This window comes from Populus nigra, chromosome 5 (assembly GCF_951802175.1).
Source record: "Populus nigra chromosome 5, ddPopNigr1.1, whole genome shotgun sequence".
NCBI lineage: Eukaryota > Viridiplantae > Streptophyta > Magnoliopsida > Malpighiales > Salicaceae > Populus > Populus nigra.
In genome coordinates this window covers 5,924,431-5,948,154 of record NC_084856.1, presented here as the reverse complement: position 1 = coordinate 5,948,154, position 23,724 = coordinate 5,924,431, and the positions used below count along the sequence as shown (strand labels likewise).

The 23,724-nt window shown below is 30.0% G+C and overlaps 1 pseudogene; it reads right to left on the bottom strand.

Annotated features, from left to right (window-relative positions):
* Positions 1 to 56: 56 nt before the first annotated feature.
* On the bottom strand, positions 57 to 18,480 carry LOC133694322 (uncharacterized; annotated as a pseudogene).
* Between the last annotated feature and the right edge of the window lie 5,244 nt (positions 18,481 to 23,724).

Here is a 23,724-nt window from a genome sequence, read left to right as displayed (position 1 = left end):
CAGGTGATGTTTCCTTGCCAGGCCTTTTCTTTGCTTCTAGTGGGTAAAATACCACATTTAAGACAATGGTTCTATCATTAAATAGCAATGGGTTTTTTTAACAATCGACACGCAGTCCTAGTTGAAGCCAAACAACGAAGTTTAAGTTAGCGTTCATTGTTACATGATACAATTATTCGACTCCCTGTTCTATGAGCAGAGCATGTGTGACTTAAGCCACCAGGAGCAAGAGCAATTGTAGGGCAAAAAAGAGGAAATTGCAGAAGTTAATTTATGGCAGTGCTGTCTTTTTGAAACTCCATTACCCAGCTGTTGTAAGCACAACATATGACTTCACAGCCTGAAAAACCAGATTTCTTTGCTAAGGCTTCGAACTCCATACCACCAGGATTTCGAGCCAACATGCACAGATCTTGTTCAAAGACAACGTGTGAAGAAGCAATATTCTCTGGTGCAACAGGAAGAAGCGATTCCACGAATATCACCTTACCATTACTTGGAAGAGCTTCCCAACAGTTCTTGAGTAGTTTCAGGCAATGCTCATCGCTCCAATCATGAAGTGTCCACTGCAAGGTACATTGGTAAATCAACAAATAAAAGAATCAAACACGAAGATCTTATGTAAAATAGATATTTTGTAAACCAAAGTCTACATCTTGGGGGTTGCTATGAATTATTTCCTATGAAGTTCAGGGTAGTCAGATTTCACTAAATTTCCTTTCACTCACATCTTGACAAACTTCAATCTCAGAACACGTAGATAGGTAAATGGAGATGATAACCCAGAGAGGCTTTATCTTCATGAAAACAGCATCTCCATTTGGCACACTAACAAACCTCCACGCCTACAACATAACGTCTTATAGGAAGTTAAAGCTGTCCATTTCAGAAACAGGAAGGCAAGGAGAAAACAGAAGGCAAAATAGGACCACCTAGTTGTTTGGCCCCATACTTTATAGAGCAAATTGCATCAAAATACAACTGGGATAGAGCCTTACTTGTACAGTGCTATTAAAACAAAAGAAGGCAATGGTACCTGGATACGAAGGTGCATCTGCTAATACATGGGGCATATCATAATTTATGCCCTCAATGTGAGGATACTTGGAAGTGATAATGTTGAGAGTATCTCCAATTCCCAACTAACACCTCGAGCCCATCGAACCCTTCGTAAATATCTCTTCATGATGAAGGGAGTGTGGTTTGGCATCGCTTGATTGAATAGCCTATTGAACCTTTGGTCAGTGCCCGGATACTGGAAAGCTGTCATTCCATAAGCTCTGTTGAATGGAACGCCCCTTTCAAGTATAGCATCATTAAAGTGGTACCTGACAGACCATTGAATCACGTCAAACCTCGCGCATTCTGATCTCTCCCTCTCTTAATACAAGTCTAGTTGTAGCAAAAAATAGCCAAATTCTTTGAATTGAACTCTTCATTTCTCGTGTCTGATTGAGGTCACATCGTACCCAACCGACCCATATGATTATTTTACCATTCAGAATTTTCTTTATATCCATGAATTTGTTAAAGCAGTAGCCTACTATTTAAAAGGTCTACCTCATGACAAGGTACATGAGTGTGAAACTCTTGCTTTGATGCTACTTTCTTATCTATTCAGGAGCTCTCAGTCTTGTCACACTCCACATAACCGTTCTCTTTAGTGCTCAAGCCTGATGAATGACGCTGCTTTCACCTTTTTACAAGCAGTGATGCACTGTGCCTGTCATCTTGAGCCTCCTTAGAATCATCTGGCTGCAGATGGAGCATTCGGGGAAATTGAGCAAAAAATACATTATACAAACACAAAAATGGAACTAGAAGCTAAGCACGTCAATAGGAATACCACCTGTCATGATAGTACTAGACTAGGACTGAATCACTCTCCCGGCAGCCCAAGTGAAGGAAGTAAAAGATGGCCACAGATACTTTTGATGTTGGAGCAACATTATGTTTCTTTTTCTTGGAAAGACTGAGAAGACGAATTTGCCATACAATTCAATAAAGGGGATGAAAGGAAAAATAAGGACTCACTCAAGCTCCAACATTTAAAGTTGAGATCGTTTTCGACTCAAGCAAATTGCCAGGAAGATATAAGCAAAGTCAAATTACAGTAATCTTAATCTAAGTCCTGATATGACTCGCAACAATCTTTAGATAGGAAACTTTCTTGTTTTCACCATTTGATGACAGGTGGTGTCCCATGAATCTATTTTATATGAAAGTTCACAAACAAAATGATCCAGAAAGGTCAAGCTACCGAAATACAAGAATGTACCTTTATGGCTATTGCTCTAAGGAAGTTCTCAGTTGCACTGTCAGGCTCCCCAAAGTTCAACTGTGCCCTGTCAAGGGTGATCCATGCCTGAGAAGACCACAAGCAAAAGAAACAAGAGAATAAATTTAGCATAGTTTGAGTAAATAGTTTCTTAGACTTCACTAGAATTGCACTAAGAATTATCCTAAGTAAGTTATGCAGTACATATAGCTCTTATGAACTCCATCTTACCACACTACATGTGACTGCATTTTAACAAACTTCGATGCAGCAAAGGATGCCCTAGGTTTATGAGCGAAAGGAAAACAAAAATTACTTGTACGGTACAAGAAAAAAAGGCAGATAGAGGAAACTTTTCTAGGAGAAAGAAAAAGCTCAGAACAGGAGGTGGCAACTGTCAAAAAATTGAGTCTAAAGCATAAAATTCCCATGAAAGCTAATCCAGGGGAAATATACCAGAGCAGTGAAATATTCAACCAGCAAATTCATCGAAAGAGATACAAAAGGAAAATTAAATGTCGTTAGAGAATAATATAAATCGTGTCTTGAGATATTACCTTATAATTTAAGTTATTAGATATTGAATTAGTTTATTTAACATGGAATAAAAGATTTAATGATCAAATGATTATAAGTTACTTAAACTATTACATTGAATTGGTTATTTGTCAGATGTACCATAAGAGTATAGCATCGTCATATCTCAGCCCATGAAGGTTCCAACTCAGTTGCCCCTGTCAAATAAAGTCCAAATTAAATTAAAGCTCTCACCAGTATATACACTCAGAAAATTGTAATAAACAATGTCACGAGTTGCTGCCTTCAATGCCATTCCATGCAATCTCCAATTCCAATCAAAACTTGTGCCTTCTGTTCATGTAAGACTGCATTTTCAGGCATCAAATTAAGAGCAGCCTTCCACTTCCCAAGTGCTACACGGTATTTTCCATCATTCAAAGAGATAGCTCATACATAAAATGCCACCACCATCATGTACTTAAGCAAAACAAAGAAAAGACTCGAGCCTCTTGTACAATTAGAAACTCTTCTTCAATTTGCCAAAGCAATCCACTGAAACAGACGCAAGAAAATACACGCCCATACAGAAACAGGTGCCATCAACAGAAATAAACACGAGGAAATACATTAACTTAGCATTATCGACATAATCACTGCAATGGCAAGAGTTGGAAAAAACTTATAGATTAACACCAAGTAAAACAGCTAAACCTTACTATTATGATCGAGCAAATCACTGAGACTCCTCACTGCCATTCCAAGTAGTAAAGTAGGCAAATATATCAAAAAACCACATATGCTTCTTACCCAAAGTGTCCAAAAAACCACAAATTTCATATCTTTAGAAACACAAAAGCTGAAACAATCACAAAAAAATAAATAAATTCAATAATAGCACAAGTTCCGCACATATCATGGTGTTTCAATAATGAACCAAATTTTGCACTTAAAAAAAGAAAAGAAAAAAAGATTGAGGGACGGAAATATCTCAGCTAGCTGGTTGCCTTGGGCTTGAAACGACTCGAGGAACCCACTTGCTTGCCACCGGTGGCGTGTCTTGTTGATGAAAAGGGAGGTTCGGGTATTTTTTATATGGCTGCCAAAGGCCGCTTCCAGCTACGACCTGCGGTATTTCACCATATATAAACCCTCATTTCCTCTTCTTCTTCCTCACAAAACTGCCGCTCTCCTCTTCTTAAATCTGCAAAAAGCGATGTCTCCTCCCAAACCCTTGCAAGACTTCCATTCTCATGCTTCCATTTCTGGACTGCTCAACTCCTAGAATTTGTTTTATAGAATTTGTTTACCGGTATAAAACCATATTTTGTAAAATTTATAGTTAATACAAGTTAAAATTATAAGCAATATAACTAATAATAAATATTTTTTTTTTAAAAAATAATAATATAATAATAATATTAGTATGTATACTAATTATATTTTTAAATTTGGAATTGATATATATATATATATATATATATATATATAATACTATACATGCTAATAATAAAAATAATTATGCTTAAATTAAAAAAATGAAGGTAAAATGTAGTTTAAAGCTTATTGAAAAAATGAATCATTTTGTTCTTGAGACTTTATTGATCATTATTTATGCAACTAATATATTTGTAATATGCTTCTCAAGATTTCAACAACACCATCTTAATTTAGATGCACTTATAAATAAGATTTTTGAACAAAAAAAATTATATAACTCATATATCTCTCAACAAAATGAACCCAAACTCTAGATTTTGGAGGAAAATCAAAGCATATAAAAAAAAAAGAAAAACACTAAAAATAAGGTGAGAAATAATATGTTAACCATGAAAAAATCAAGTTAGAAACTCTTTCTTCTCCCCTCATAAAAAATGAGGTAAGAAAGAGCATGTTAAATATGAAAAATTTAAGTTAGAAACTCTTTCTCCACTCCTTTATATAATGAATTTTAAAAGCTAAAAGGTTGAAGAATTAATAAGAATTAATTTCCATCATTATCAACTTTTAATTAGCCATCATAAATCAAGAATTAAATCTAGAAAAACTAAGGGTTTTTTTCAGATTAATTTTTCATTCACCTATAATTTGTTTAATTAAAACAAATTTTCAATAATCCCCCACATGAATGGAAATTATCTCACTAGTTTGAGAATGACTCAAAGATTTGTTGATAGATACTAATTTAGTATATTACTACATCAGGATAGGTAGCTTTTGACTTTGAACATTCCTTAGTGAAATACTATCGGATTTACTCGACTAAATAGTAAAGGTGATGTCGTGAACTATTTAGCTTTTTGTGCAAACTAAGATAATAGTAATCACATAGTTCTCAACCTAGATATTTCTTTTGGTTCTTACTGTTATGTTCATTTGGCCTTAAACAATTCTTGGATTCATGAGTGCTTTACAGAATTCCACGTTATTGAAATTCTCAAATAAACGACCACACTTCTCACTCATTTAAGTGATATTTTATTAAGAGTATTTTGCTATATTCCACTTGGTGTATCAAGATATGAAAATCATTAAGAGCTCAGCTCACCATTTATCACTCTACAACTAACACTTATTTCATTATAGGAATAAACAAGAAATAATATTTTTCTGGTGCTATCGAGAATGCTATATGACTTAGTTTTCTATTTGAATCTATATCTTGGAATCTTTAATCAACTAGGTATGGTTGTCATCATTATATATTTTTTATTTTTTAAAGACTTTAAGTTCATTCACATCAATGAATTATACACAAACTCTCTCGATAAACCTTTAGTTAATGGATCTATATTATTTTCCTTTAACTTTACATAGTCAATGGAAATATTCCATTCAAGAGTAAGTGTTTAACATTATTATGTCTACAACTTATATGTCTAAACTTCTTATTATACATACTACTTTGTGCCTTTCTAATTGCTGAGTAACTATTGTAATAGATACAAATTGTTGGCATTGATTTTAGCCAATATAGAATATCCTCTAAGAAATTCTGAATCCATTTGGCTTCCTTTTTAATTTTATCAAGAGCAATAAACTCTAATTCCATCTTGGACCTAGTGATACACGTTTGTTTGAAGGATTTTCATAACACAGCTGCCTCACTAAGTGAGAAGACATATCCATTTGTAGATTTTAAATTCTTAGTGTTGGATTTTCAATTATCATTACCATACCTTTTTAGTATTGTTGGGTAACCAATATAGTATAACCTATAGCCCAAGGTGCACCTTTTTAATTGCCTTTCAACGATTCATACTTGGATTACTTATAAATCTACTCAGTTTACTAACTGAGTAAGCAATATTAGGTTTATATAGTTCATAACATACATTAGACTTTCAATTATTCAAGAATAATTCAATTAATTTATTTATTTTACCTCTATTATTGGACATATGTACATTTATGTCAATTATTATTTTCACAGTGTTATTGTCATCTTTAGAAAATTTCTCGAGAATTTTCTCAACATAATAAGATTAGGACAATATCAATCCATTAAATATCTTAGAAATTTGTATTCATACTATGACATCTACAATATCTAATTGTTTTATGTCAAATTTGTTAGTTAATATTTTTAAGTAGACTTGATCATGCAATCATTGCTGCTTAAAATTAGCGTATTATCCATATAGAGACATACAATGACATAACCTTTATCAATGTTTTTCACATAAAGACATTTGTCAACTTCGTTGATTTTTAGTTCATTTGACAACATAACCTTGCCAAGCTTTTCATGTCATTGTTTAGGTTTTTTTTCAAACCATATATTAATTTGACAAGTTTACGAACTTTCTTTTCTTATCCATTGACAACAAACCTCTCGGGTTGTTTAATGTAAACCTTCTCTTTAAGGTCACCATTTAAGAAAGTTATTCTTAACACAAGTGAATATATGTCAAAATAGTCCACATTTTCTTGTTATCTAAAACTTTTAACAATAAACATTCTTGTGCTTCCTTCCATAGAAACACATTCTCAAAGAACATAGTATTTCTTGATTCCATAATGATATTAAGATGAATATCTTCAATATTTAACTTGTGTACAAGAAAATGATATACACTACTATTGTATGCATATTCGATAAATACACAATCCACAATCTTAAGTCCTATCTTGATCTTTTTATGATCAAGTATTGCTACATTTACAAGACACCCCCACATTTTAAGGTATTTATAAGAGGTCTTTTACCTTTCCACTATTGGGTTTCCCGAATAGCAAACACACAATGAAAACAATAAAACAAAATAATTTGGGAGTCCCTAGGATCCTGTTAGACAGATCTAGAGTTGTTTAGGGATTTATTACCCGAAGATTTGATTTTTTTCGGCTTTGAATAATTCTTTAAATGTTGGTTGTCACAAATCATAACCCATCTAATTGTCCGACCTCCAATGGTAATCCATACGAACTACTAGTGAAAAATCTCCTAAATTCCCATTTAGGAAAGATGGATTGTTATGTCTAAAGTGCTAACTTTCTATTATGTGACTTACGAGTTTTTTTTTTGTCTAACAAACAACCACTTAAAAATAAGAGGCATAACTTACTATTTATAGAGAAATTTGAAAAACCCAATAAATTGGTAAAATATCAAATTGCCCCCTGAATAATATTTATATATTAATTTAGGACAATTTTAAAAATTAACTTAATCAAGTCCTTACTTGATTTTTCTAGGTTTAGAAATATAATCCTTTTAATCATGTCATACTTAATTAAATCATCTTAATATAATTTCTAAATAATGGTTCTTAATGTGTGTGACCCATTAGGTTTCTAATATATTAGCCCAAATATAAATTATAATTATAATTATAATTAAATATAATTAAATAATTTAATTTATTATCAGTCTAACAATTGATAAATTTACATTTGAAGATCAGGTGCATCGTTTAGCAACTTGTCATGATCCCTAAAATATTAGAAAAGTCATTAGTAGTTTGACTTAACCTTTTAGTAACCGATTTCTTAATGTAATTAATATATTTTCATCAATAATGTTATAATTTAACATTAAAACATGAAGTATATTTGTCATGTTAAATCATGTTTGTTCTCTATATAATAGTCATTGATCATTTGAATAAAATTTGAAACTCTTTTCAAATCTCATTCCACCTTGACCAAGGGTTTCTTAGTCAATATTATTTGAGAACAGATGAGACATTTTCTCTAATTCACTCAGGGTGATGAATCCTTTTTTGATCACTCAAGTACCTTCATATATTTTATATTATACCCAATGTTTGCCCCTTCATTACCTCGATTAAGATAACATGTAATAAGATCAAAGTATAACATTCTCCAAATTAAGATAACTTCATGATCTCAAGTATAATAATCACTTACACAACTGTCACGTGAGCCTTTTCATAGACATAAGTGATTTTTCCATATAAAATTCTCATTTGGGTCAGTTCAGTGTACATGTCATATGACAAGCACCTACATATTAGTTTTAGGTAAACCTTAAACCTCAACTTATGAGAACAACTACTTTGTTTTATAAAAGAAATAACATAATATGTATCAATCGTTACGACTATAATAAATGTCCAATATTTAAAAGAGTATCGATCAGGAACATTTTAAAACAATGTTTTGATGCAATAGGAATCTCATAATTATAACAACTTTATAATTTTCTTTGCAAAATATTTTTGTCCCTTGGACTTTAACTCTACTCTAGATTCATAAATTAAATATTAATAAATATTAAAGATAAATTAAGCCTTTATTAATAATAAATATGTATTTATATGAATATAATAATACCACGTGTAACCAATAGATTGTCTATAAGGCATATTAAACTAACAATCTTCTACTTACACTAAAGTCAACCGCTTATATATCTAATATCATATTGCTCCATGTAGCATTAATGCTTCTGTATATATAATGACTTAGTAAGAAGATCTCCTAGATTTTTTTTAGTGGGTACTTATTTTATCTTTACATCTTTCATTTCATTGATTTATCAAATCAAATGGAATTTTTTAAGTACCTGTTTGGATAATTAATGAGACCTTGGTTCTTTGCTTTATGCAATGTCTTTATTGTTATCACAACACAATGCAACTATATCAATAATGCTAGGAACCAACCTAGTTCATTGATGAACTTTTTGATCCAAATAACCTCTTTGTTTCCTCAAACATAGTAGTGTACTCTTATTTAGTTGTAGAATCAGTTGTGCTCTCTTGTTTGAAACTCTTCCAACTCAGAGCTACTACCATTTAGAATAAAATATTTACTGAAAAAATATTAATTCAAATAATTTTGAACTTCTAGCTTATCTTTTCCATTGATGGATCTTATAGACAAGTATAGGATACCATTTCCATCATATCTCTCTCAATCTGTGTCTTAAAACATATGTATTTGGAGGGAGGTGTTCCATGCAAAATAAATAAAATATCTTAGATTCTTTCATGCTAAGTTATTTTGTATCCAGTCCATATGCATGGATTGAGACATTCTAAGCAACTTTTTAGATCTATCTCTATAGATCTTCATATCCAATATATAGGTTGCTTCTCCTATTTTTTTTAATGAAGAGACTCTTGGACAACCAAAACTTTACTGATTAAAGTAAAGATATGTCATTTTTAACAATAATATGTCATCTACATATAATATTAGAAAAAAATACCACTCTTATTAACTTTTTGTATATATAAGGTTTATCTATATTTTTTTATGAAATCAAATATGTTAATTATACCATCAAGATTAGATATTCCTACTCCTTAAAGCTTGTATTGTATATTTATACATTGTCTTTCATATTAGTCTTTCACTTAAATACTTGCTTAGATCTATTAGGTTTTATCCCTTTAGATGGATCAACCAAGTTCCAAACTTGGTTAGTATATGAAGTCCATAGCTTCAAGTCATTTATTGTAATAAATATCATATACTTCCAAGTAAATGACAGGCTCATTAATTATGTGCAATATGTCATTCACAGCTTCCATGAGAGGTTTTTATCTCATTGATGCATGATATGTCCTACCAAATTTATAAAGATTTTTTGTTTCTTAAGATTCAGGCTAAACATCCAATGTTTTAGCATTGGTAATATATTTCATTTGGATGTAGTGTTCTAAAAGGTGTAGAGAATCTTATTCTTCTTTAGATAATCCTTGAAATATTTGGTCAAATATTAACCACATTGATCCAATCAAAGTTTCTTAATATTTATTCGAATCTGTATTTTAATTTTATTACAGTTTATATTGAACATAAACATATTAAATTTAGGTATATACAAACCTTTCATATAATTACTGAATTGATAAAAACATTATTATTATAAAAGAAGTATCTTTATATGTATATCCAATTAATACATAATCCACAGTCTTAAGTCCTATCTTAACCATTTTAGAATCAAGTATTGCTACATTTACAAGACACCCCCACACTTTTAGGTATTTGTAAGAGGTCTTCTACCTTTCCACAATTCATATGATATCTTTTATAACTTTTTATGGGGTATTATATTAAGAATATAATTGACAGTTAGAATTGCCTTCCCCATAAGTTTGAGGTGCTCCTGAATTTATCAACATGACATTCATTATTTCTTTTAATGTTTGGTTCTTACAATCCACAATGTTATTTTATCGTGGTGAATAAAGAGTAATAGTTTGTTGGATAATATCATTTTAGGAATATAATTCACCAAATATTGTTTTGTATTCTCCACTTTTATCACTTCTTATTACCTTTATCTTTTTATTAAGTTGATTTTCAACTTCATTCTTGTAATGTATAAACATTTCAAAAACTTCATCTTTACTCTTAGACAAATAAGTATAACAATACCTTGTACAATTATCTATAAAAGTAATATAATTTTTTTTTCCATATTTAGTTTGCACAAACTTTAAATCACCAATATCTGAGTGGATTGAGTCTAGAGATTCATTGTTTCTTTCAATTGTTTGAAAAACATGTTTTGTGAATTTTGATTCTACATAAATTTTGCACTTATGATTTTTCTAAAAAAATCATACTTGATAATAATTCATGATTTATTAACTTTTACAATGTATTATAATTCACATGACCTAACATGACATGCCATACATAACAAGACCCAAGCACATAAAAAGAAGAGGCATTCATATTTTTGTTCTCATCATTGGTTACAATGGTCATTATATTTATTTTAAAAAGGTCATCACACAAATACCTCTTTATTATAAACATACCACTCTTAAAGAGCATAAATATATCACTCTAAAAAACCATCTTAAAATCATTCTTAGATTCAAAACCTTTATTGAAGGGCTTTTGAATTTTGGAATAAATAATAATTAAAAAACCAGAGATCAAATCTAAAAGAAAAAAAATTAAAGGGCTTTTGAAAATGTGTAGGGTCAGATGTGAAAATCGAGAAAAAAAGAAGAAAAAATAAACGATCGTCGGTGCAAAATTAGAGATTCATTGGTCACACACGCTACCTAAGGATGGAGGGGCCACCGTGAAGATTCAAATGCCGTTTTGAAAACCAACACTTGACCACCAAACGACTTCACACTCACTGTTTGAAGAGTGCGACTGTAGCCACATGCATCCATATAAACAATATATGCCATCCACTTTTAATATTAAATAATATTTTATATCTTCTAAAATACTAAATTACTCTTAATCCAACTTGTTAATAATAAAATAAACCATAATGAAAAGATAAAAAGTGTAAGTTAAAGATCATTGTTCAATATTTTTTGGCTTTAAAAAAAAAGATTTTTTCCTGGATGTTAGTCTAGAGGTACAATAGTTTTGCTAAAGGAATTGCTTTACCACCTTTTAGTTGCTTTAGAATATAATAATAATAATAATAATGTGGTAAAATTGGAAAGTGAAACTCGTCCATGTCTCCACTTCTTAAATACATCCTTCACCCACACACATACAGGGCCTCTTGGTCACCCTCATATATCCAAAAAACAAGCAATCACCTCCACTACTTTTCCGCAGAACTTATTCTGACATAATTGCATTGCAAAATAATAATAAAAATGTGATTTATTTCATGTTGGATTCCCTCGACCGACTCACTGCCATAGCAAATGTTTCTCATAATTCAGGAAAAAAAACAAAACAATGACATCAGTTGCTGATAAGAGAAGGAGAAAAAATTACACATAATCACAGCCACCCGCTGTCGTTGCGAATGTTCCTGGAATTTCATGTAGGAAAATATGTCTATTAACAAGAAAAGGCATCAGGGAAACGCTCTAATTTGATATTTTCTGGAGATGTTTAAGCTAATTATGGGAAAAGAAGCTACCACTGCTATTGAAGGTTTCAAGAGAGAGGGAGAACAAAATATCCAGAAAACCGTGTATAGGAAGGAAACTTCCTTAAACAAAATCCATTTGCCCACTACACTTGTGCTACTGCGACCACTGAGTGGTTGCTTGGAATGATTGATATTATAATAATAGTTATTTTTTATTTGAAGAATATATAAAAAATAAATTTAAAATAAATAAAAAATAAAAATATTTTAAAAATTTTTTTAAATATTTTTAAAATACAAAAACAAATAAATTCTATGTCTATATATATATATATATATATATATATATATATATATATAGAGAGAGAGAGAGAGAGAGAGAGACACACACAGAGAGAGGCGAAGCAAGAAGAAAAAAGTAAAGGGGGCAAATTAAAAGAAAACAGCCCTCTGATTGGGTGTTTTTTTTATCATGTCTTAAAACTTTAAACTATAAAAGCCCACGACACGGCCAGAAGAAAACAGAATTAAAAAAGGAGGAGAAAAATAGAAGGAAAAGAAGAGGCAGAGATGGAAGTGAAGAACAGCCCAGCTAGTGGGGAAGCGATCAAATCCAAGAAAGACCCTTGTTTTAAACTCAGAAACGATAGCTTGATTCCAAAGAAGAGGAGGTTAGTGAAAAGCATGATGTTTGACTCTATTGCCTCTGCAATTTGTGGCTCCTGCTGTCTTCCTTGTTCTAAACGCCAAGAACAGAGCAGGGGTAGTTATTGTTGTCTCGCAAGAGTCACACCAGCCTAAAATATCAGATGTATAGCTTGTTATTCTTGTTCTTGGTATTACTTTTGTTGTGATTTAGGTTTATTTAGAATAATTGTTCTGTAATCAGTGATGATAACCGTGGCTTAAGGAGAAGTGGGTTTGGACAGAGGAAGGAACAGGACAGGGAGAACAGAATGGTTTATTTTTATTGGAAAGTTGTAATTAATTAGTTTGATTTCAAAGTAGTTTTGATTATTGATTGTTTACTTTACTTCTTTGCCTTTTGATGTATGGTGGCTGTCCTTTTCAATGGTTTATGATACGCTTCTCCGGCTTACCAGAGCCGGAGGCTCATCGCGGGTGACCGCTTTCTCAACTGGGTAAATCCTGCCGGATTCACGGCAATTATAAGCCACGTCGAAATTAACTCTGAATGCCCAAACTTGGAAAAGCCTTGAAAGTGAAAATGAAAGGCAAAAGGTAAAAGAAAAAAAAAGGCATGCTGGCAATGGAGTAGGTAAGTATCAAAATAGAGTGCAGAGCTAGTTAGCAGCAGCTACTTCAAGGGGCTGTGATCTTCACTTCAATGATTGTTTTTCAAATTCTCTACCTGAAATGAAATAATTTTTTGATTTTCTGACTTGTATTTTACTCGAATATCGAACCCATTACCTCCATTTGTTTTTTTTTTTTGAAAAAAAATGTTCAATTAACTAGATAAAATTAGGTCTTAAAATCTTTTTGACTATACAAAATTAGATTTGAGGAAAGTCCATTAGTTTTAAAAATTTATAAATAAACAGGTATATAATTAAAAAATATATGTAATTTAGGTAACCTGATTTTGTTTTTGTTTTACCTTAAGCACTCAAAAATAAACTTCAAGTAATTCTCCAAATTACCCATTCTCTGATATTTTTTGAAATTTTATTACTAGAACTGGTTCGGATAATTCGAGCAATGTGAGATTTTCTTAAATAATACTTATAAACATTTCTCACACTATCTTTCTTAATAAATCTTCAATTTCACGGATTACAAGCTCTACACAGCCAAACACAAAAAAACTCTCAATTTTCTCGACAAAATCAACCCACAAACACCTCCTCATCCTCCGTCATTATTTTCACAATTCTCCCCGTAAAACCCCCAATTCTCCTATAACCCTAACCAAGGGCGGAGCCTTTCACAAGGCTCCGTTGAGCTGTAGCCAGGTAGGATAATAATAATAATAATAAAAAAGAATAAGGAAGCAAGTTCTAATGGGGTTTTTCGTCTTTGTCAAAGTTGCTGTTTCCAAGGGTTTATCATCATCATTAGCTAAGTAAGAAAAGTGACGCAGAGGAAGCACAAGGAGAAGACAAAACTCTATTATAATCCCTTTTTAAAAGGTTTACGGTACTATCGTAGGAAAGTTCAGGATTTTCTTTAAATTTTAAAATTAATTTTTTAAATATTTTTAGATTATTTTGATGTAATTTATCAAAAATAAATTTTAAAAATAAAAAATATTATTTTAATATATTAAAAAAACACTTTAAAAAACATGAAACCAACTATATTATTTACTTTTTGGATAAATTATAAAATTAGCTTAGTTATTTTTAAATATAGGTAGAATAATATATTTCAAAAAATTTATGGCGATATAACACGCTTCTTCTACATATCACTATTAAGAATCAAGATATTTAAATGATGTCATATATTATAATCGTGACATTTAAATTGATGTTATAGTTGAGGATCATAATAAAATTTTAATCGATATCATAATTGACTTTTCTATTTGGTTAGTTGCAGCAGTGGGAAATGAGATTTTTATTTAGTTATTTTTCTTAAAATTGACAATCATTATCAATCTTATTAGTACTTCTCTCAAACGTCATACAAAGTTGCATGATGTTCAGGCTATAGAAATTGAACATATGGTAGCTACTGGAGAACGTGAGACTGGTAGAGGGGCTAATCAAATCGGTAATTTATATCGAAGTGGAACTACTCACTGGTTCTCGATCTCATTTTGATTCTATTTGCAGTTTAATAGATATGTATGGTGCAACTATTATTGTGCTTGAAAGTATGGTTCAAGAAGGATCTTTTAACTCTATATGTAGAGAAGCTGGTGGTTGTTTGATTGTGATGAAATCTTTTGAATTTATATTCATCTTATATTTGATGCATAACATAATGAGGATTACTGATTTAATTTGTCGAGCTTTGCAACAAAAATCTCTTGACATTTTAAATGCAATTGATCTTGTATCAACTACTAAAGCATTGCTTCGAACTTTAAGAGATGTTGGATTTGATTTTCTTCTTGTAAATGTGCAATCTGTTTGCACAAAATATGAGATTGACATACCACATATGAATGCTTCGTATAAAAAGACTATAGGTCATTCATATCAATAACAAGATTCAGTGACAGTTTATCAGCATTATCATTATGGTATATTTAACTCAATGATAAATTTTCAATTAAAAAAATTAAATTCTAAATTCAATGATAGGAGAGTCCAATCATCCCCAAATTCACAATAACTATCACCACCAACAATCACTCAAGACCTTCCTCACTTCACTGAATTGCCTTGGATTTCTCATTAATTTGAAGATAACCGTCAACTGCCACGTGTTTACCCGAATTCGATCACCATGTCCACGAACCCCAACCTAGTTTTACAGTTTTGCATGATGATCGACAAACTAGGGATGAAGTGGAATGTAATCCTAATCCTAACTCTTCAGGACTGTAATGTTATGATTGATGGTGAGAGTGAGCATTATCATCATCGCGGTGAATATGGATCTAATTCTGAAAGATCTTCCTCTAGTGATTTTCGAGCTGTTTCGAATCAACTAAGGGGTTTCAAGTCAAATTCAATGAATTATGAGAATAGATGCTGTTTAAATTATTATTATTATTATTATCATGAGAAGGTGAGTGACAATAATAATAATAATAAAAAAAAAGGGTTCATTATAGAGAGGTTACGAATCAACCACGTGATTCATTGATTGAGTCTGGGAGCAACAAGATTGATGATGGTGAAAATAGGATTGTTGCTGGAAACTTGAGCATCACAAGAGCAGAGAAGGAAATTTGGAGTTGGAAAGGCATGGAGGTGAAAGAAGTAGAGAGGGACTTATGAGTGTAATAGGACTCCAAGGAAGCAATAAAAGATTTTTTGGGTTAAGTGGCTGGTGGTTAGGGTATTTTTATTTGAATGGAAAAGTTGTCATGTTAGCTATTTAAATATTAAATTAAATATAATAATAATTATGTAAATAATTAGATATTTCCTTTTAAATCTTTTTTGACTTGTAAACTTGATGATGTAAACTGTTATAAATATATTAAATTACATGATTTAAAATTAAATTCTTAAAAGGAAGTGTAAATATGATCAAGGTTTTTTTTTATATAATTATACCAAATTATTAATACATGATAGAAAATAAGGTTGGGAAATTAAGAAATAAAACGCGACTCCCCAGCTACAAAATAATTCAATAATGACCCTTGAAAAGAAAAGAAAAGAAAGAAATAATAGTGACGCGATGCTCTCAAAGATAAAACACAAGAGGGTGGTTAAATTACATTAGGTGTATTAATAAAATCCTATTAATTGAAATAGTATTTTGGGTTTTTGTTTTTAGTTTTTTTTTTTATTTCATATCTCAACAACAATGTTTTTTTTTCCTCAATTTTTTTAATATTAAATTGTTTTAGAAATTGTACTTTATTTTTTTTTATTTCTTTCTATTATGTTATATACTAGCCTTACAGATTTGATTTTTTTTCTTTTAAATTCAACTTTTAACATTCGATTTGTTAGAGCAACTCTAGGGGTGTGCTAAATAAAAAGCTAAAAACTAAAAAATTATTATTTTAACTCTTTCATGCTTATTTTATATGCTCCAAAGGAAATACTAAACAAAATGTTAAAATGCATTTTCTCTTCCGTAAATGTTATTCCTACATATCTCCTGAAAAAAATCAAAACTAACAAAGTGGGTCCAACAAAAAAATAAATCAATTAAATGTAGTCATGTGAAAAAAAAAAGGCATCAAACTCATTAAAAAAACATAAGACACTTATATCTCCTACTCCATTACAATTGGCTTTTCAAATGATATTTTCTCATTAAAGTATATGGTAAAAAAAAGTCTTATTTATACTATTCAAAATGCTATTTTATAAATTTAGCTCTTTAAAATAGCATCTCCCCTTGAGATGTTGTTAGAAGTGGGGATTTGTAATTTTTCTTGATATACTTGCTATGAATTTATCTTGATGTTATTTTTTTCAAGCTATTTAATCGTTTTTTATTTCATATTTCAACATTAAATTGGTTGAAAATTGGGATTCAAAATTATTTTTTAATTTGCTTTTATGTGGGGTCATCTCAATCTTATGATTCAGGTCACAAGTTTAACAAGTTGACGTCCCCAAGGGGCGTAGCGTGGTGGCAAAGGGCTTGAAATCTGCACAGCAGGTCTCGAGTTCGAGTCAAGGCGTGCATCTCTTGAAAGAGCCTGGGACAGCCGGGGTTTTACTTACTCACCTGGGCCCATAAAGTGCGCTTTCCTGGGGGTGGGGTTTCCTCAAATCCAAAAAAAAAATAAGTTTAACAAGTTGACCCGATTGACTCTGTTTATTTTTTTGGATCCGTTTTTAATTTAATGTTTTTTAAATATGGCTTTGTAATTTTTTTTATTTGCTTTTTATGAGATTATCTCGATCTCATAACTCATGTCACGGATTTTGTAAGTTGACTTGAATCAACCTTATTTATTTTTTTAGATTCTTTTTTAATTGATTTTTTTTTCAATTTCACCCACCAACAACTTAATCTTCTTCTTCTTCTAGTTTTTGTCTTTAACTTGATTTTTTAATATTAGATTGTTTGAAAATCAGACTTTATAATTTTTTTTATTTCTCTAAGTGGAGTTATCTTGATCTCATGGATGTAGGTTTTTTTTTAACTCTCAATTTTACTTTTAACATTGGATCATCTGTTGGAAATAGAACTTCATATTTTTTTTTAATCTTTTTTCTATGAGGTTTTTAATTTTATGATCTAGATTAAGGGTTTGATAAATTAACTTAGGTTGACTTGGATATTTGTTTTCTTCTATTTTTTAATATAATATATCTTTTTCAATTTTATTTTTCAACATTGAGTTGATTAGGAATTGACCTTCATAATATATTTTGATTTTTTTTAATTCAGTTATCATGATTTTATGACATGGTTTGCAAATTTAACAGGTTAACCCAGGTACATCCAATATACCGCTTCTCAATATTTGAAAAAAAAATTATCTAATATATCGCTGTATCAATAATTTTTATAAAATATCATCCAACATGCATTATATTTTAAATTTATAATTAAAAAATTTATTGGAATGCTTGAATAATTTTTTATTATAAAAAAATTAACCTAACTTAAAACACAGTACAAACCCATAACCTAGTTTCAAACTAACAGGCTAACAGAACTCTATATCGACGGCGTTGACGGCTTTCTCATATAAAGTTGAAGTAACAAACAAATTCGGGTCATGTGACAGAATCTCAATACTTTGCCAGAATTCAGGGCCTCCTACCAACATTCCACCGCCACCCATTTTTTCGCACCGACTTAAAAAAGTGAATTGATAAACAAGTTAATACGGCTTAATATATTTTTATTTTTCATAACAGATTAATTTTTTAATTTTTTAATATTTTTATATTTTCAATTAAATTAATTTTATTTTTAAATATGTTAAGTTTCTAATCTATTTTTTGGATAAAAACTTAAAGTTACATCAAAATTAATCATGTAATTTGCAAATAAAAATATGCTATTTGAATATAAAAAATAAAAATATACAAATCACGTGATTAATTTTAATAATCTAGCCTAAAAATCTTATAAATCAGAAATTTAATATGTATTAAAGAAATTCTTGATTTGATAAAATAATTACTTTATATAAAAGTTTAAATCATTATTCTATAATAAATAGATAAAATTACAAAGTGAAATAATAAGCCAGTAAGACGTCGGAAAGAAGGTTTCCCAGGACCTAAGGACTAGGTGAAAGACTAATTGCCTGAATAAATAAATAAATAAAATTACAAAAGAAAAGAAATTCTTTGTTATATATATAAATACTAGATAGATAGGTGACTTATGCTATGCTGCAGACCAATTATTTTTTTTATTGTAGAAAAGATATCAAGAGGATGTAAATTTGTTTTATTTTTAAAAAAATCTAAGATTTTGATTATTGGCTCGAGATAAAAAAAGATTAAAAAGAAATAAAAAAAAATCTGAGTCAAACATGATAAACATATTAAATTCATAATTCGAGATATGATATCAGAATAACGCTATAAAACGAAAAGGTAAAAAAAAAACAAAGAATATCAATTTCCCAAAAACAAATAATTACAAATCAAATTTAGAGGATGAAACAATAAATTTAATTTAATTAAAAAATAAAATTCCTTTTAAAGAAGCAAAATTTAACAAAAACCCAAAAAAAAACTTAAAGCAACCCTTGTTATTTAAAAAAGAAAGATAAATCCTATAGAAAGAGAGTAAAAAAGAATGTTAAATGATGATATATATATATATATATATATATATATATATTCTTAAAAAAGAAAAAAAAACCAATCAAACCCGTAATCCCGGGTTAAACTCTCAAATTTGTAATCCGTTAAATTATTGACTCGGGCTCAATTTAGAAGCTCAACACCTAAAAAATTAAATGTTGGAGGATGAAATTAATTAATTTAATTCAATTTTAGACAAAATTCATTCAAAAAAGATAAATTCAACAAAGACGAAAAATAATAATCAAGGCAACCCGTGTTATTTTCAAAACGACTAAAAAATACCATAGAAAGTGAATTAAAAAATAACAAAATGCTGGAGGATGGAAACAAAAGCTAAAAAAAGGAAAAAAAAAAACAAAGAAACCTGTGTCAATTTTGTAAATCGGGGTTAATCTTTTAAACCCGCAAACCATTAAATTTAGACTCGAACTCAACTAAGAAGCTAAACATCCAACTAATTAAATGTTGGAAAAAATAAATAATAATAATAATAATACATAAATCAATCTAAAAACATTTTGCAAGGTAAAAAAAAATACAACAATAAAAAAAGAATTAAATTTGAAAGAAAAAAACTAAAGAATGATGAAATTGTAAAAAAAACAAATTGCCAAAACCATCTAAAATTAAAAAAAAAAGAATAGGAATCAAACTTGTAGATGAAAATTTCAATTATGAATGAAATTGAAAATAATTCTTAATTTAATAAGCTATTCTAAATTAAAAAATTACAACAAAGAGAACATTGATGAAATTAAAATAACCCATTAATTTCATAAAGTATTCTAAATTTTAAAAATTGTAATAAAGAGAATAGGGATGCAATCTTAAGTACAACAATCTTTAGGAGTTGATTTGATTTTTTTAATTACAACATGAAAATCAAGCAAGAAAGAGGGTAAAAGAAAAAATAAAATAAAAGATCATAAGTGTCACACCAATAGCCATAATGCTACAGGCATTGTTGATATATGGAGAGGACACTGAGATGTTTTGAAAGTCACATTGGAATCATAGTTTTAGCCATCTGACGATACCACAAGCGTCGTTCGAAAGCGGCTGACACTATTTATCCGATTCTTTTTTTTATTATTTATTAAATTACCCTACCACCTATAAAGACACCTAATAACCACCAAATGACCACATGTAAATGATAAAAGATCCCCCAAGTCAAAGACAAATGTTTTTAATTTTCAAAAGTAATAAAGTAACTTACTTGTTTAAAAATAAAGTCAAAGACTTAAAAGCCTCTTGACCCAAGTGAGTTTTTTTTGTCTTTTAAGAGCAATTAAGTAATCATTGTCAAATAAACCACATAATTATCGTCTAGCTCCTTTCTTTCAAGTAATGATCAATATGTCTTATAAAAAATACCATCATACTTCTAGACCTAAGGGATAATACTTTATCCACCAAAAGCTAAAATTAGCCTTTAACTATGGATTTGAACAGTAAAAAGCTTATGCCTTTTAGTTTATTATTAATTTATATCATGTAACAAAGGAGCCCATGATCATAAACAAGAAAGAGCGGGACATAATGCATAAATACACAAGGATGTTTACGCCAAGAAGAACGGAAGGAGCGAGAGATATATACATTGGGCATCTTCTCTTCCCCCCCCCCCCTAATAATTAAGGGGGCAATTGACAGTGTGACAATAAAATTGTTTACTTAAAATTTATTTATTTATAAGATTATATTTTTTTAGTGTTTTTGAATCGTTTTGATGTATTAATTTTAAGAATAAATTTTAAAAAATATTATTTTAATATATTTCTGAGTGGAAAACACTTTCAAACACAATTTCTACTACACTCCAAAACAGGTTGTGAGAAGAGACATTGAATATTGACCCCATTTCTTTTCCTTCGTAATTTTTTGTGTGCGAATATATCAACATCACCATATGTCATGTGTTAAATACTACTAGAAATATTATCATCACCTAGGTATTTTTTTTAACATTAATTTTTTTCACCTAACTCTTGATTGTTTACTAGTGTTAAATACTACTAGAAATCAATTTTTCAACAAATCTAGGGTCTTTTACCATTCTAACACAATTTAATAATTATTTTTTTAGGAAATAAGACAAGTAAAAAAGTATTAGAGAAATAACATCATTTAAACACAACCACTATTGAGAATAACAATTGTTTCAAAATTCATATCTCATTCAAATTATTTAACATGTACAAAAGTCGATTCAAAATTTTATGAAGATTCAATGGTCAAAAAATGATGTTCAAGATCCAATGACCAAGAAAAAAACAGAGAGAAGATAAGCTGATGTGGCATGAGAGAGAAAGATTGAAGAAAGAATGAGTTACTAGGGACACATCAGTGCTCCGTTTTTGATACACTCAGTACCGTTAGAAAGATTTCGACGATATGATTCTAATCACATCATAGAAGACCATCGAATGAGGTCGTAATTGGTTAGGGGTTTTGTTCTGGGCTAATTATAACCTCGTTTGGTGATCTTTCAAACTGTAGTTAGAATCGTCTCGTTGAGATCTTTCTCATAGTACTGGGTGCATAAAAAACGGAGCCTCAGTGTTCCCAATGACCCATTCTTTCTTTTTCTTTTTTTCCATCATTTATCTCTCATATCATATCACCTTATCTTCTGAATCTTTTTCTTTACTAATGTATCTTGAATTTTATTTTTTAACAATTATATTTTTATAAAATTCTAGATTGAATTTTATTTAAATTAATTAATTTACAAAACACATACATTTTGAAACATTACTACACAACTCCTAAGAGGAATAATGATTGCTTGCAAAAATGATATTCATAAAGACTGTTATATTCAAACAATGCTTTCTTTTTTCAACGTATATCTTTCTCCCAAAGTTCTTTATAAACTATGTTATTTTTTGAAAAAATTCACAGATTTATTACATTCCAGAAATCAAGGCAGTACACAAGCAAGCACCTGCAGCTTAATTATTCTAAGCATCATTACAAAGGACTGCTACTCATTGAGACCATCATAAATTCCCTTGAATTGTAATCAATTCCAGAATGGCTTTTGACCCTTCATCATCATCATCTATCCACGATAGAGTCCTGTGATTGGAATTTAGTTAGCAGCTATTCCATTAAATATTATTTTACAATTTCTTTTATGATCTGAATTCTGAACTGTGGGGGTCAAAATTTCAAAATATATTCAGTCGTGGTCAAAAGTCTGTTCACAACGAATGACAGTGTGAAACGCACCTAGGCACACAAGGCCTTTTGTAATTCTCTCTCTTTTTTATCCCCTTTCTCTTTAGTTATTTTATAATTCTATCATAGTTTAATACAAGTTTTTAAAAAATCACACATTTTAAAAAGATATTTAAAAAAAAAACCACAGTTTAAACGCACTTGCTATTAGAAACCGTGGTTATACATTATCGCTATTTTTTAATAGTGGTTGTTTCAAAAGCTATTTCTTAATTAAATTAATTAATCACTATAAAAATCAATCCAAACTTTTATAAAAATCCAATAATAAAGATATGAATTTAAAATCTAATAGCCAAAAAAAATGGTTTACAAGAAATACTTTGAAGTTTTGTTTTCGAGATACTTAGTACTGTGAAAAAGATCTCGACAAGATGATTCTAATTACATCTTGAAAAATCACCAAACATGATCATAATTTATTAGAGTTTTTTATCAGAGTTAATTACGATCTCTTTTAATAGTTTTTCAAGGTGTAGTTAGAATCGTCTTATAGAAATATTTTTAACGGTACGGAATATATAAAAAACAAATCCTAGATGCATTCCTAATAACCCATTTTTTCTTTTAATTTTTTCTCTTGCCATGTCACCTTATCTCCTTAGCACAAAAAAAAAATCTATAATGTTTTTTCACCTTTAGTTTCGATAATTTACAATAAAAGAAAACACTCCTGACTAGCAAAAGGAACAAAATAAAGATACCAGCAAATTAGGGAAATAAGAAATCAACGTGTCATAAAACTAATTCAATTCTTCTCTTGCAAGCATCTCTCCCCATGGTGGAATTTCAACAACAAGGAGAATTAAAAAAGATGCCATCATTTACAGCTTAGCATATAAGCCCCAACACACCTTAGAGGCTCATGTAGTTAGCAGAACATAGACATCTACTTGCACAAACACAGTTCTTCTAAGAAGCAGAGAGAGTGTGCTCAGGAAGCAAAGCAGAGATACAGAACATGGAGCCTGTTGGTATGGAAGTGAACAGAGACAAAGATGACCCAAGCGAGGAAA